A 16,619-nucleotide genomic window follows, 5' to 3' on the forward strand; every position below is an offset into this window, starting at 1 on the left:
TCAAAACGCTTTGAATCGAATCAAATGGAATAGAATAGGTTAGGGTAGGGTAGTTTCTGATAGGGTAAGCCAGGGTAGAAGAAAGTAGACTACAGTAGAGTAGACAAGAGAAGGCTAGAGTAGTAGCCTAGACTAGTAAGCTGGACTAGTCAGCTAGAACTGATGGCATAGATCAGTAGCCTAGACAACTAGCCTTGAATAGTACCATTGCCTTGGCAGGTACCCTAAGTCATCCGAACTAGTACCCTTGCCTTAACCAGTAGTCTTTAACTAGTCCCTTGGCCTCCAACAGTAGTCTTAACTAGTACCTCGCCTTAACTCGTATTCTTAACTAGTGCCCTTAACTAGTAGCCTTGCCTTAACTAGTAGCCTTAACTAGCATCCTGGCACAAAGTAGTAGCCTGAACTACTGACCTTGCCTTAATCAGTACCCCCAACAAGTACCCATGCCTTAACTAGTACCCTGAACTACTATCCTGGCCTTAACTTGTACCCTTACATAACCAGTACCCTTAACTAGTACCCTAGCTTTAACTAGTAGCCTGAACTAGTACCCTTGCGTTAAGTAGTACCCTTGCCCGAACTAATACCCTTATTAAGTACCGCACGGTGCGGTAGAATCGGGTACGGTAGCATGCGGTGGAACAGAGAAAAGAGAATAGACCAGCAATGGTCAGGGTAGGTTAGTTTCATGTAGGGTATGGTAGATAGCATAGGATGGAATAGAGAAAATAGAAAACGAGAATAGAATACAACAGAATAGAAAAGAACAGGCTAGATTAGGATAGGGTAGGTCGGGGTAGGGTTCTGTAGAATAGAATAGTGTAGAATGGAGTCGAATGGTGTGGAATGGAGTCGAACAGAGATGAATAGGGTAGAAAAGAGTTGACTAGAGCGGAATAGCGCCAAATAGGACCAAATAGGGCCGAACCGAGCCGAATCAAGGCAAATCGAGCCGAATCGAGTCGGATCGACCACGTTCGAGCTGAATGGAGCCGAATGGAGCCGAAATGAGCCAAACAGAGACGAACAAAATGAACCGAGCAAAATCACACCTAATCGCATCGAATCTCGTTTAATTCCATCAAATCCCACCAAAAGCCATCGAAACTCATGGAATCTCACCGAATCCCATCTAATTGTGTCAAATCGGGTCGAATGGTGTCGAATTGAATGGAACCGAATTAAATTGAATAGATTAGAGTAGTGTAGGTTAGGCTGGGATTCAGTAGGTTAGGGCACAGAAGAATAGAATAGAGTAGAACAGAAGAGAATACAAAGAGTAGAATGGAGTAGAGTTGAGTAGAGTAGAATAGTCAGAGTTGAGTAGTGCAGAATATAGATGAATAGATCCAATTCAAGTCAATTGAGTCGAGTGGAGAGGTAACGAGTCAAATCACGATGAATCAAATCGAATTGAATAGATTACAGCAAAATAGAGTAGGGTAGAGTAGAATACTTTAAAATGGAGTAGAATGGTGAGCAATGGAATCGAATGGAGTAGAATAGAGTAGAAAAGAGCCGCAGAGGGCCCAAGAGGGCTGAATCGAGCTGAAGTGAGGCAAATCGAGACTAATGGAGCCGAATCGAGCCTAATCAAGCCGAATCGACACTATTCGAGCCAAATGGAGCCGAATGGACACGAATCGAACCAATTCAACCTGACTCTTGCCAAAATTCGTCGAATCGAATTGAATAGATTAGAGTAGGGGAGGTTCGGGTAGGGTAGGGTAGGGTAGAATAGAGTAGAGTAGAATAGAATACAACAGAACAATACAGAATGAATACAGAAAAGAGTAGGCTAGAGCAGAGTAGCGGGGAATAGAGTAGAGTAGAATAGATTCAAACAGAGACAAATAAGGCCAAATCGAGCCGAATCGCGTCGAAATGGGTTGAATCAAATGCAATCAAGTGGATTAGAATACATTAGAGTTGGGTAGCGTAGGGTAGGGTAGAATAGAGTAGAACAGAATAGAAATAATACAATAGAATAGGGGAGTAGACTAGAGTATAATAGACTAGAATAGAGTCGAATAGAGCTGAATAGAGCCAAATGGAGACAAAATGAGAGGAATCGCATGGAATCGATTTGAGTAAATTAGAGTGGTGTAGGTTAGGGTAGAGCAGAATAGAGTAGAATAGCATAGAATGGTGTGGAATGAATAGAATGGAGTAGAATGGAGTTAAATAGAGACGAATAGAGCAGAAAAGAGTCGAATAGAGCAGAACAGGGCCGAATAAGGCCGAATCGAGCTGCGTCAAGCTTAATCGCGTCGAATCGCGTTAAATGCGTCAAATCCAATTGAAACGTATAGATTAGACATGGGAAGGGGAGGGTAGAAGAGAAAAGAATAGAGTAGAATAGAAGAGATTAGAACAAAATAGGGCTAGAATAGAATAGAGTGGAAAAGAGTAGAGTCGAATAGAGCCGAATAGGCCGAGTAGAGACGAATAGAGACGAATGGAGCTGAATACAGCCAAAAAGAGCCTTAGTGCCGAATCGCACCTAATCGAGCTGAATCAAGCAGATTCGCACCGACTGTCCCCGAATAGCGTCGGATCGCATCGAATCGAGTTGAGTCACATCGTTTTTGCATCAAACAAGGTCAAACTGCTTCATATTGGGTCGAATCCCATCGTATCGGATCCAATAACCTCGAATTGTGTCAAATCTCATAGAATCCGACTGAATCACGGTGACTAGCATGGAATCGCATCAAATCTCTTTGAATCCCTTCGAATGCCTTCAGATCTGTTCGAATCCAGTCGAAAGCTGCACAATCACGTCGAATTGAATTGAATTGAATCAAGTAGATTAAAGCAGGGTAGGTTTGGGTGGGGTGCAGCAGGGTTGGGTAGGGTAGAATAGAATAGAGTACGACAGAATAGGAGAGAACAGAACAGAATAGAAAGAATACAACAGAATACAATAGAGTAGAATAGAGTCAAATAGTGCACAACATAGCCGAATTGAGTCAAATGGAGACAAAACGAGGCGAATCGCATCGAATCGCTTTGAATCAGGTCAAATCAAATCGAACCGATTAGAATAGATTAGGGTAGGGAAGGGCAGAATAAAATAGAGGAGAATAGTATAGAACGGAATAGAATGAAGTTGAATGGAGTCCAACAGAGATGGATAGAGACGAAGAGAGCAGAAAAGAGTCGAATAGGGCAGAATAGGGCCGAAATGGCTGAATAGGGCCAAATAAGGCCTAATCGTGCAGAATCCAGCAGAATCAATGCAATTCGAGCCAAGTCGAGCCGAATGGAGCGAAATGGAGCCAAATAGAGCCGATTCGAACCGAATCAAGCTGATTCAAGCCTAATCGCGTGGAAATGCATTGAATCGAATCGGATGAAATAGATTAGAGAAGGGGACGAGAGGGGCGGGGAGGGTAGAATAGAACAGAACAGAACAGTAGAGAATAGAAAGAATAGAATATAGTTCAGTAGGGTAGAGCAGAGAAGAGTCGAGTAGAGTAGAACTGAGTCGAATGGAGTCAAATAGTGCAGGATATAGCTGAAAAGAACCAATTCTAGCCGAATTGAGCCAGATGGAAACAAAACGAGATGAATCGCTTCGAATTGCTTCGAATTGCGTCCAATCGAATCGATGAGAGTAGGGTAGGGTAGAACAGAATAGAGTAGAACGGTGTAGAATGGAGTAGAATGGAGTCCAATGGAGTTGAATAGAGACAGATAGAGTAGAAAAGAGTCGAATTGAGTCGAATAGGGCCGAATAAGCTGAACCGAGCCAAATCGAGTTGAAACGAACAGAATCGAGCTGAATCGAAGCGATTCCAGCCAAATCGAGCTGAATCGAGCTGATGTGGCTGCATCGAGCCGATTCACGCAAAATCGCGTGCAACCGCATCAAAATGCTTTGAATCGAATCAAATGGAATAGAATAGGTTAGGGTAGGGTAGTTTCTGATAGGGTAAGCCAGGGTAGAAGAAAGTAGACTACAGTAGAGTAGACAAGAGAAGGCTAGAGTAGTAGCCTAGACTAGTAAGCTGGACTAGTCAGCTAGAACTGGTGGCATAGATCAGTAGCCTAGACAACTAGCCTTGAATAGTACCATTGCCTTGACAAGTACCCTAAGTCATCCGAACTAGTACCCTTGCCTTAACCAGTAGTCTTTAACTAGTCCCTTGGCCTCCAACAGTAGTCTTAACTAGTACCTCGCCTTAACTCGTATTCTTAACTAGTGCCCTTAACTAGTAGCCTTGCCTTAACTAGTAGCCTTAACTAGCATCCTGGCACAAAGTAGTAGCCTGAACTACTGACCTTGCCTTAATCAGTACCCCCAACAAGTACCCATGCCTTAACTAGTACCCTGAACTACTATCCTGGCCTTAACTTGTACCCTTACATAACCAGTACCCTTAACTAGTACCCTAGCTTTAACTAGTAGCCTGAACTAGTACCCTTGCGTTAAGTAGTACCCTTGCCCGAACTAATACCCTTATTAAGTACCGCACGGTGCGGTAGAATCGGGTACGGTAGCATGCGGTGGAACAGAGAAAATAGAATAGACCAGCAATGGTCAGGGTAGGTTAGTTTCGTGTAGGGTATGGTAGATAGCATAGGATGGAATAGAGAAAATAGAAAACGAGAATAGAATACAACAGAATAGAAAAGAACAGGCTAGATTAGGATAGGGTAGGTCGGGGTAGGGTTCTGTAGAATAGAATAGTGTAGAATGGAGTCGAATGGTGTGGAATGGAGTCGAACAGAGATGAATAGGGTAGAAAAGAGTTGACTAGAGCGGAATAGCGCCAAATAGGACCAAATAGGGCCGAACCGAGCCGAATCAAGGCAAATCGAGCCGAATCGAGTCGGATCGACCACGTTCGAGCTGAATGGAGCCGAATGGAGCCGAAATGAGCCAAACAGAGACGAACAAAATGAACCGAGCAAAATCACACCTAATCGCATCGAATCTCGTTTAATTCCATCAAATCCCACCAAAAGCCATCGAAACTCATGGAATCTCACCGAATCCCATCTAATTGTGTCAAATCGGGTCGAATGGTGTCGAATTGAATGGAACCGAATTAAATTGAATAGATTAGAGTAGTGTAGGTTAGGCTGGGATTCAGTAGGTTAGGGCACAGAAGAATAGAATAGAGTAGAACAGAAGAGAATACAAAGAGTAGAATGGAGTAGAGTTGAGTAGAGTAGAATAGTCAGAGTTGAGTAGTGCAGAATATAGATGAATAGATCCAATTCAAGTCAATTGAGTCGAGTGGAGAGGTAACGAGTCAAATCACGATGAATCAAATCGAATTGAATAGATTACAGCAAAATAGAGTAGGGTAGAGTAGAATACTTTAAAATGGAGTAGAATGGTGAGCAATGGAATCGAATGGAGTAGAATAGAGTAGAAAAGAGCCGCAGAGGGCCCAAGAGGGCTGAATCGAGCTGAAGTGAGGCAAATCGAGACTAATGGAGCCGAATCGAGCCTAATCAAGCCGAATCGACACTATTCGAGCCAAATGGAGCCGAATGGACACGAATCGAACCAATTCAACCTGACTCTTGCCAAAATTCGTCGAATCGAATTGAATAGATTAGAGTAGGGGAGGTTCGGGTAGGGTAGGGTAGGGTAGAATAGAGTAGAGTAGAATAGAATACAACAGAACAATACAGAGTGAATACAGAAAAGAGTAGGCTAGAGTAGAGTAGCGGGGAATAGAGTAGAGTAGAATAGATTCAAACAGAGACAAATAAGGCCAAATCGAGCCGAATCGCGTCGAAATGGGTTGAATCAAATGCAATCAAGTGGATTAGAATACATTAGAGTTGGGTAGCGTAGGGTAGGGTAGAATAGAGTAGAACAGAATAGAAATAATACAATAGAATAGGGGAGTAGACTAGAGTACAATAGACTAGAATAGAGTCGAATAGAGCTGAATAGAGCCAAATGGAGACAAAATGAGAGGAATCGCATGGAATCGATTTGAGTAAATTAGAGTGGTGTAGGTTAGGGTAGAGCAGAATAGAGTAGAATAGCATAGAATGGTGTGGAATGAATAGAATGGAGTAGAATGGAGTTAAATAGAGACGAATAGAGCAGAAAAGAGTCGAATAGAGCAGAACAGGGCCGAATAAGGCCGAATCGAGCTGCGTCAAGCTTAATCGCGTCGAATCGCGTTAAATGCGTCAAATCCAATTGAAACGTATAGATTAGACATGGGAAGGGGAGGGTAGAAGAGAAAAGAATAGAGTAGAATAGAAGAGATTAGAACAAAATAGGGCTAGAATAGAATAGAGTGGAAAAGAGTAGAGTCGAATAGAGCCGAATAGGCCGAGTAGAGACGAATAGAGACGAATGGAGCTGAATACAGCCAAAAAGAGCCTTAGTGCCGAATCGCACCTAATCGAGCTGAATCAAGCAGATTCGCACCAACTGTCCCCGAATAGCGTCGCATCGCGTCGAATCGAGTTGAGTCACATCGTTTTTGCATCAAACAAGGTCAAACTGCTTCATATTGGGTCGAATCCCATCGTATCGGATCCAATAACCTCGAATTGTGTCAAATCTCATAGAATCCGACTGAATCACGGTGACTAGCATGGAATCGCATCAAATCTCTTTGAATCCCTTCGAATGCCTTCAGATCTGTTCGAATCCAGTCGAAAGCTGCACAATCACGTCGAATTGAATTGAATTGAATCAAGTAGATTAAAGCAGGGTAGGTTTGGGTGGGGTGCAGCAGGGTTGGGTAGGGTAGAATAGAATAGAGTACGACAGAATAGGAGAGAACAGAACAGAATAGAAAGAATACAACAGAATACAATAGAGTAGAATAGAGTCAAATAGTGCACAACATAGCCGAACTGAGCCAAATGGAGACAAAACGAGGCGAATCGCATCGAATCGCTTTGAATCAGGTCAAATCAAATCGAACTGATTAGAATAGATTAGGGTAGGGAAGGGCAGAATAAAATAGAGGAGAATAGTATAGAACGGAATAGAATGAAGTTGAATGGAGTCCAACAGAGATGGATAGAGACGAAGAGAGCAGAAAAGAGTCGAATAGGGCAGAATAGGGCCGAAATGGCTGAATAGGGCCAAATAAGGCCTAATCGTGCAGAATCCAGCAGAATCAATGCAATTCGAGCCAAGTCGAGCCGAATGGAGCGAAATGGAGCCAAATAGAGCCGATTCGAACCGAATCAAGCTGATTCAAGCCTAATCGCGTGGAAATGCATTGAATCGAATCGGATGAAATAGATTAGAGAAGGGGACGAGAGGGGCGGGGAGGGTAGAATAGAACAGAACAGAACAGTAGAGAATAGAAAGAATAGAATATAGTTCAGTAGGGTAGAGCAGAGAAGAGTCGAGTAGAGTAGAACTGAGTCGAATGGAGTCAAATAGTGCAGGATATAGCTGAAAAGAACCAATTCTAGCCGAATTGAGCCAGATGGAAACAAAACGAGATGAATCGCTTCGAATTGCTTCGAATTGCGTCCAATCGAATCGATGAGAGTAGGGTAGGGTAGAACAGAATAGAGTAGAACGGTGTAGAATGGAGTAGAATGGAGTCCAATGGAGTTGAATAGAGACAGATAGAGTAGAAAAGAGTCGAATTGAGTCGAATAGGGCCGAATAAGCTGAACCGAGCCAAATCGAGTTGAAACGAACAGAATCGAGCTGAATCGAAGCGATTCCAGCCAAATCGAGCTGAATCGAGCTGATGTGGCTGCATCGAGCCGATTCACGCAAAATCGCGTGCAACCGCATCAAAACGCTTTGAATCGAATCAAATGGAATAGAATAGGTTAGGGTAGGGTAGTTTCTGATAGGGTAAGCCAGGGTAGAAGAAAGTAGACTACAGTAGAGTAGACAAGAGAAGGCTAGAGTAGTAGCCTAGACTAGTAAGCTGGACTAGTCAGCTAGAACTGATGGCATAGATCAGTAGCCTAGACAACTAGCCTTGAATAGTACCATTGCCTTGGCAGGTACCCTAAGTCATCCGAACTAGTACCCTTGCCTTAACCAGTAGTCTTTAACTAGTCCCTTGGCCTCCAACAGTAGTCTTAACTAGTACCTCGCCTTAACTCGTATTCTTAACTAGTGCCCTTAACTAGTAGCCTTGCCTTAACTAGTAGCCTTAACTAGCATCCTGGCACAAAGTAGTAGCCTGAACTACTGACCTTGCCTTAATCAGTACCCCCAACAAGTACCCATGCCTTAACTAGTACCCTGAACTACTATCCTGGCCTTAACTTGTACCCTTACATAACCAGTACCCTTAACTAGTACCCTAGCTTTAACTAGTAGCCTGAACTAGTACCCTTGCGTTAAGTAGTACCCTTGCCCGAACTAATACCCTTATTAAGTACCGCACGGTGCGGTAGAATCGGGTACGGTAGCATGCGGTGGAACAGAGAAAAGAGAATAGACCAGCAATGGTCAGGGTAGGTTAGTTTCGTGTAGGGTATGGTAGATAGCATAGGATGGAATAGAGAAAATAGAAAACGAGAATAGAATACAACAGAATAGAAAAGAACAGGCTAGATTAGGATAGGGTAGGTCGGGGTAGGGTTCTGTAGAATAGAATAGTGTAGAATGGAGTCGAATGGTGTGGAATGGAGTCGAACAGAGATGAATAGGGTAGAAAAGAGTTGACTAGAGCGGAATAGCGCCAAATAGGACCAAATAGGGCCGAACCGAGCCGAATCAAGGCAAATCGAGCCGAATCGAGTCGGATCGACCACGTTCGAGCTGAATGGAGCCGAATGGAGCCGAAATGAGCCAAACAGAGACGAACAAAATGAACCGAGCAAAATCACACCTAATCGCATCGAATCTCGTTTAATTCCATCAAATCCCACCAAAAGCCATCGAAACTCATGGAATCTCACCGAATCCCATCTAATTGTGTCAAATCGGGTCGAATGGTGTCGAATTGAATGGAACCGAATTAAATTGAATAGATTAGAGTAGTGTAGGTTAGGCTGGGATTCAGTAGGTTAGGGCACAGAAGAATAGAATAGAGTAGAACAGAAGAGAATACAAAGAGTAGAATGGAGTAGAGTTGAGTAGAGTAGAATAGTCAGAGTTGAGTAGTGCAGAATATAGATGAATAGATCCAATTCAAGTCAATTGAGTCGAGTGGAGAGGTAACGAGTCAAATCACGATGAATCAAATCGAATTGAATAGATTACAGCAAAATAGAGTAGGGTAGAGTAGAATACTTTAAAATGGAGTAGAATGGTGAGCAATGGAATCGAATGGAGTAGAATAGAGTAGAAAAGAGCCGCAGAGGGCCCAAGAGGGCTGAATCGAGCTGAAGTGAGGCAAATCGAGACTAATGGAGCCGAATCGAGCCTAATCAAGCCGAATCGACACTATTCGAGCCAAATGGAGCCGAATGGACACGAATCGAACCAATTCAACCTGACTCTTGCCAAAATTCGTCGAATCGAATTGAATAGATTAGAGTAGGGGAGGTTCGGGTAGGGTAGGGTAGGGTAGAATAGAGTAGAGTAGAATAGAATACAACAGAACAATACAGAATGAATACAGAAAAGAGTAGGCTAGAGTAGAGTAGCGGGGAATAGAGTAGAGTAGAATAGATTCAAACAGAGACAAATAAGGCCAAATCGAGCCGAATCGCGTCGAAATGGGTTGAATCAAATGCAATCAAGTGGATTAGAATACATTAGAGTTGGGTAGCGTAGGGTAGGGTAGAATAGAGTAGAACAGAATAGAAATAATACAATAGAATAGGGGAGTAGACTAGAGTATAATAGACTAGAATAGAGTCGAATAGAGCTGAATAGAGCCAAATGGAGACAAAATGAGAGGAATCGCATGGAATCGATTTGAGTAAATTAGAGTGGTGTAGGTTAGGGTAGAGCAGAATAGAGTAGAATAGCATAGAATGGTGTGGAATGAATAGAATGGAGTAGAATGGAGTTAAATAGAGACGAATAGAGCAGAAAAGAGTCGAATAGAGCAGAACAGGGCCGAATAAGGCCGAATCGAGCTGCGTCAAGCTTAATCGCGTCGAATCGCGTTAAATGCGTCAAATCCAATTGAAACGTATAGATTAGACATGGGAAGGGGAGGGTAGAAGAGAAAAGAATAGAGTAGAATAGAAGAGATTAGAACAAAATAGGGCTAGAATAGAATAGAGTGGAAAAGAGTAGAGTCGAATAGAGCCGAATAGGCCGAGTAGAGACGAATAGAGACGAATGGAGCTGAATACAGCCAAAAAGAGCCTTAGTGCCGAATCACACCTAATCGAGCTGAATCAAGCAGATTCGCACCGACTGTCCCCGAATAGCGTCGGATCGCGTCGAATCGAGTTGAGTCACATCGTTTTTGCATCAAACAAGGTCAAACTGCTTCATATTGGGTCGAATCCCATCGTATCGGATCCAATAACCTCGAATTGTGTCAAATCTCATAGAATCCGACTGAATCACGGTGACTAGCATGGAATCGCATCAAATCTCTTTGAATCCCTTCGAATGCCTTCAGATCTGTTCGAATCCAGTCGAAAGCTGCACAATCACGTCGAATTGAATTGAATTGAATCAAGTAGATTAAAGCAGGGTAGGTTTGGGTGGGGTGCAGCAGGGTTGGGTAGGGTAGAATAGAATAGAGTACGACAGAATAGGAGAGAACAGAACAGAATAGAAAGAATACAACAGAATACAATAGAGTAGAATAGAGTCAAATAGTGCACAACATAGCCGAACTGAGCCAAATGGAGACAAAACGAGGCGAATCGCATCGAATCGCTTTGAATCAGGTCAAATCAAATCGAACCGATTAGAATAGATTAGGGTAGGGAAGGGCAGAATAAAATAGAGGAGAATAGTATAGAACGGAATAGAATGAAGTTGAATGGAGTCCAACAGAGATGGATAGAGACGAAGAGAGCAGAAAAGAGTCGAATAGGGCAGAATAGGGCCGAAATGGCTGAATAGGGCCAAATAAGGCCTAATCGTGCAGAATCCAGCAGAATCAATGCAATTCGAGCCAAGTCGAGCCGAATGGAGCGAAATGGAGCCAAATAGAGCCGATTCGAACCGAATCAAGCTGATTCAAGCCTAATCGCGTGGAAATGCATTGAATCGAATCGGATGAAATAGATTAGAGAAGGGGACGAGAGGGGCCGGTAGGGTAGAATAGAACAGAACAGAACAGTAGAGAATAGAAAGAATAGAATATAGTTCAGTAGGGTAGAGCAGAGAAGAGTCGAGTAGAGTAGAACTGAGTCGAATGGAGTCAAATAGTGCAGGATATAGCTGAAAAGAACCAATTCTAGCCGAATTGAGCCAGATGGAAACAAAACGAGATGAATCGCTTCGAATTGCTTCGAATTGCGTCCAATCGAATCGATGAGAGTAGGGTAGGGTAGAACAGAATAGAGTAGAACGGTGTAGAATGGAGTAGAATGGAGTCCAATGGAGTTGAATAGAGACAGATAGAGTAGAAAAGAGTCGAATTGAGTCGAATAGGGCCGAATAAGCTGAACCGAGCCAAATCGAGTTGAAACGAACAGAATCGAGCTGAATCGAAGCGATTCCAGCCAAATCGAGCTGAATCGAGCTGATGTGGCTGCATCGAGCCGATTCACGCAAAATCGCGTGCAACCGCATCAAAATGCTTTGAATCGAATCAAATGGAATAGAATAGGTTAGGGTAGGGTAGTTTCTGATAGGGTAAGCCAGGGTAGAAGAAAGTAGACTACAGTAGAGTAGACAAGAGAAGGCTAGAGTAGTAGCCTAGACTAGTAAGCTGGACTAGTCAGCTAGAACTGATGGCATAGATCAGTAGCCTAGACAACTAGCCTTGAATAGTACCATTGCCTTGGCAGGTACCCTAAGTCATCCGAACTAGTACCCTTGCCTTAACCAGTAGTCTTTAACTAGTCCCTTTGCCTCCAACAGTAGTCTTAACTAGTACCTCGCCTTAACTCGTATTCTTAACTAGTGCCCTTAACTAGTAGCCTTGCCTTAACTAGTAGCCTTAACTAGCATCCTGGCACAAAGTAGTAGCCTGAACTACTGACCTTGCCTTAATCAGTACCCCCAACAAGTACCCATGCCTTAACTAGTACCCTGAACTACTATCCTGGCCTTAACTTGTACCCTTACATAACCAGTACCCTTAACTAGTACCCTAGCTTTAACTAGTAGCCTGAACTACTACCCTTGCGTTAAGTAGTACCCTTGCCCGAACTAATACCCTTATTAAGTACCGCACGGTGCGGTAGAATCGGGTACGGTAGCATGCGGTGGAACAGAGAAAAGAGAATAGACCAGCAATGGTCAGGGTAGGTTAGTTTCGTGTAGGGTATGGTAGATAGCATAGGATGGAATAGAGAAAATAGAAAACGAGAATAGAATACAACAGAATAGAAAAGAACAGGCTAGATTAGGATAGGGTAGGTCGGGGTAGGGTTCTGTAGAATAGAATAGTGTAGAATGGAGTCGAATGGTGTGGAATGGAGTCGAACAGAGATGAATAGGGTAGAAAAGAGTTGACTAGAGCGGAATAGCGCCAAATAGGACCAAATAGGGCCGAACCGAGCCGAATCAAGGCAAATCGAGCCGAATCGAGTCGGATCGACCACGTTCGAGCGGAATGGAGCCGAATGGAGCCGAAATGAGCCAAACAGAGACGAACAAAATGAACCGAGCAAAATCACACCTAATCGCATCGAATCTCGTTTAATTCCATCAAATCCCACCAAAAGCCATCGAAACTCATGGAATCTCACCGAATCCCATCTAATTGTGTCAAATCGGGTCGAATGGTGTCGAATTGAATGGAACCGAATTAAATTGAATAGATTAGAGTAGTGTAGGTTAGGCTGGGATTCAGTAGGTTAGGGCACAGAAGAATAGAATAGAGTAGAACAGAAGAGAATACAAAGAGTAGAATGGAGTAGAGTTGAGTAGAGTAGAATAGTCAGAGTTGAGTAGTGCAGAATATAGATGAATAGATCCAATTCAAGTCAATTGAGTCGAGTGGAGAGGTAACGAGTCAAATCACGATGAATCAAATCGAATTGAATAGATTACAGCAAAATAGAGTAGGGTAGAGTAGAATACTTTAAAATGGAGTAGAATGGTGAGCAATGGAATCGAATGGAGTAGAATAGAGTAGAAAAGAGCCGCAGAGGGCCCAAGAGGGCTGAATCGAGCTGAAGTGAGGCAAATCGAGACTAATGGAGCCGAATCGAGCCTAATCAAGCCGAATCGACACTATTCGAGCCAAATGGAGCCGAATGGACACGAATCGAACCAATTCAACCTGACTCTTGCCAAAATTCGTCGAATCGAATTGAATAGATTAGAGTAGGGGAGGTTCGGGTAGGGTAGGGTAGAATAGAGTAGAGTAGAATAGAATACAACAGAACAATACAGAATGAATACAGAAAAGAGTAGGCTAGAGTAGAGTAGCGGGGAATAGAGTAGAGTAGAATAGATTCAAACAGAGACAAATAAGGCCAAATCGAGCCGAATCGCGTCGAAATGGGTTGAATCAAATGCAATCAAGTGGATTAGAATACATTAGAGTTGGGTAGCGTAGGGTAGGGTAGAATAGAGTAGAACAGAATAGAAATAATACAATAGAATAGGGGAGTAGACTAGAGTATAATAGACTAGAATAGAGTCGAATAGAGCTGAATAGAGCCAAATGGAGACAAAATGAGAGGAATCGCATGGAATCGATTTGAGTAAATTAGAGTGGTGTAGGTTAGGGTAGAGCAGAATAGAGTAGAATAGCATAGAATGGTGTGGAATGAATAGAATGGAGTAGAATGGAGTTAAATAGAGACGAATAGAGCAGAAAAGAGTCGAATAGAGCAGAACAGGGCCGAATAAGGCCGAATCGAGCTGCGTCAAGCTTAATCGCGTCGAATCGCGTTAAATGCGTCAAATCCAATTGAAACGTATAGATTAGACATGGGAAGGGGAGGGTAGAAGAGAAAAGAATAGAGTAGAATAGAAGAGATTAGAACAAAATAGGGCTAGAATAGAATAGAGTGGAAAAGAGTAGAGTCGAATAGAGCCGAATAGGCCGAGTAGAGACGAATGGAGCTGAATACAGCCAAAAAGAGCCTTAGTGCCGAATCGCACCTAATCGAGCTGAATCAAGCAGATTCGCACCGACTGTCCCCGAATAGCGTCGGATCGCATCGAATCGAGTTGAGTCACATCGTTTTTGCATCAAACAAGGTCAAACTGCTTCATATTGGGTCGAATCCCATCGTATCGGATCCAATAACCTCGAATTGTGTCAAATCTCATAGAATCCGACTGAATCACGGTGACTAGCATGGAATCGCATCAAATCTCTTTGAATCCCTTCGAATGCCTTCAGATCTGTTCGAATCCAGTCGAAAGCTGCACAATCACGTCGAATTGAATTGAATTGAATCAAGTAGATTAAAGCAGGGTAGGTTTGGGTGGGGTGCAGCAGGGTTGGGTAGGGTAGAATAGAATAGAGTACGACAGAATAGGAGAGAACAGAACAGAATAGAAAGAATACAACAGAATACAATAGAGTAGAATAGAGTCAAATAGTGCACAACATAGCCGAACTGAGCCAAATGGAGACAAAACGAGGCGAATCGCATCGAATCGCTTTGAATCAGGTCAAATCAAATCGAACCGATTAGAATAGATTAGGGTAGGGAAGGGCAGAATAAAATAGAGGAGAATAGTATAGAACGGAATAGAATGAAGTTGAATGGAGTCCAACAGAGATGGATAGAGACGAAGAGAGCAGAAAAGAGTCGAATAGGGCAGAATAGGGCCGAAATGGCTGAATAGGGCCAAATAAGGCCTAATCGTGCAGAATCCAGCAGAATCAATGCAATTCGAGCCAAGTCGAGCCGAATGGAGCGAAATGGAGCCAAATAGAGCCGATTCGAACCGAATCAAGCTGATTCAAGCCTAATCGCGTGGAAATGCATTGAATCGAATCGGATGAAATAGATTAGAGAAGGGGACGAGAGGGGCGGGGAGGGTAGAATAGAACAGAACAGAACAGTAGAGAATAGAAAGAATAGAATATAGTTCAGTAGGGTAGAGCAGAGAAGAGTCGAGTAGAGTAGAACTGAGTCGAATGGAGTCAAATAGTGCAGGATATAGCTGAAAAGAACCAATTCTAGCCGAATTGAGCCAGATGGAAACAAAACGAGATGAATCGCTTCGAATTGCTTCGAATTGCGTCCAATCGAATCGATGAGAGTAGGGTAGGGTAGAACAGAATAGAGTAGAACGGTGTAGAATGGAGTAGAATGGAGTCCAATGGAGTTGAATAGAGACAGATAGAGTAGAAAAGAGTCGAATTGAGTCGAATAGGGCCGAATAAGCTGAACCGAGCCAAATCGAGTTGAAACGAACAGAATCGAGCTGAATCGAAGCGATTCCAGCCAAATCGAGCTGAATCGAGCTGATGTGGCTGCATCGAGCCGATTCACGCAAAATCGCGTGCAACCGCATCAAAATGCTTTGAATCGAATCAAATGGAATAGAATAGGTTAGGGTAGGGTAGTTTCTGATAGGGTAAGCTAGGGTAGAAGAAAGTAGACTACAGTAGAGTAGACAAGAGAAGGCTAGAGTAGTAGCCCAGACTAGTAAGCTGGACTAGTCAGCTAGAACTGGTGGCATAGATCAGTAGCCTAGACAACTAGCCTTGAATAGTACCATTGCCTTGGCAGGTACCCTAAGTCATCCGAACTAGTACCCTTGCCTTAACCAGTAGTCTTTAACTAGTCCCTTGGCCTCCAACAGTAGTCTTAACTAGTACCTCGCCTTAACTCGTATTCTTAACTAGTGCCCTTAACTAGTAGCCTTGCCTTAACTAGTAGCCTTAACTAGCATCCTGGCACAAAGTAGTAGCCTGAACTACTGACCTTGCCTTAATCAGTACCCCCAACAAGTACCCATGCCTTAACTAGTACCCTGAACTACTATCCTGGCCTTAACTTGTACCCTTACATAACCAGTACCCTTAACTAGTACCCTAGCTTTAACTAGTAGCCTGAACTACTACCCTTGCGTTAAGTAGTACCCTTGCCCGAACTAATACCCTTATTAAGTACCGCACGGTGCGGTAGAATAGGGTACGGTAGCATGCGGGGGAACAGAGAAAATAGAATAGACCAGCAATGGTCAGGGTAGGTTAGTTTCGTGTAGGGTATGGTAGATAGCATAGGATGGAATAGAGAAAATAGAAAACGAGAATAGAATACAACAGAATAGAAAAGAACAGGCTAGATTAGGATAGGGTAGGTCGGGGTAGGGTTCTGTAGAATAGAATAGTGTAGAATGGAGTCGAATGGTGTGGAATGGAGTCGAACAGAGATGAATAGGGTAGAAAAGAGTTGACTAGAGCGGAATAGCGCCAAATAGGACCAAATAGGGCCGAACCGAGCCGAATCAAGGCAAATCGAGCCGAATCGAGTCGGATCGACCACGTTCGAGCGGAATGGAGCCGAATGGAGCCGAAATGAGCCAAACAGAGACGAACAAAATGAACCGAGCAAAATCACACCTAATCGCATTGAATCTCGTTTAATTCCATCAAATCCCACCAAAAGCCATCGAAACTCATGGAATCTCACCGAAT

This window comes from Loxodonta africana, chromosome 20, assembly GCF_030014295.1.
Source record: "Loxodonta africana isolate mLoxAfr1 chromosome 20, mLoxAfr1.hap2, whole genome shotgun sequence".
Classification (NCBI taxonomy): domain Eukaryota; kingdom Metazoa; phylum Chordata; class Mammalia; order Proboscidea; family Elephantidae; genus Loxodonta; species Loxodonta africana.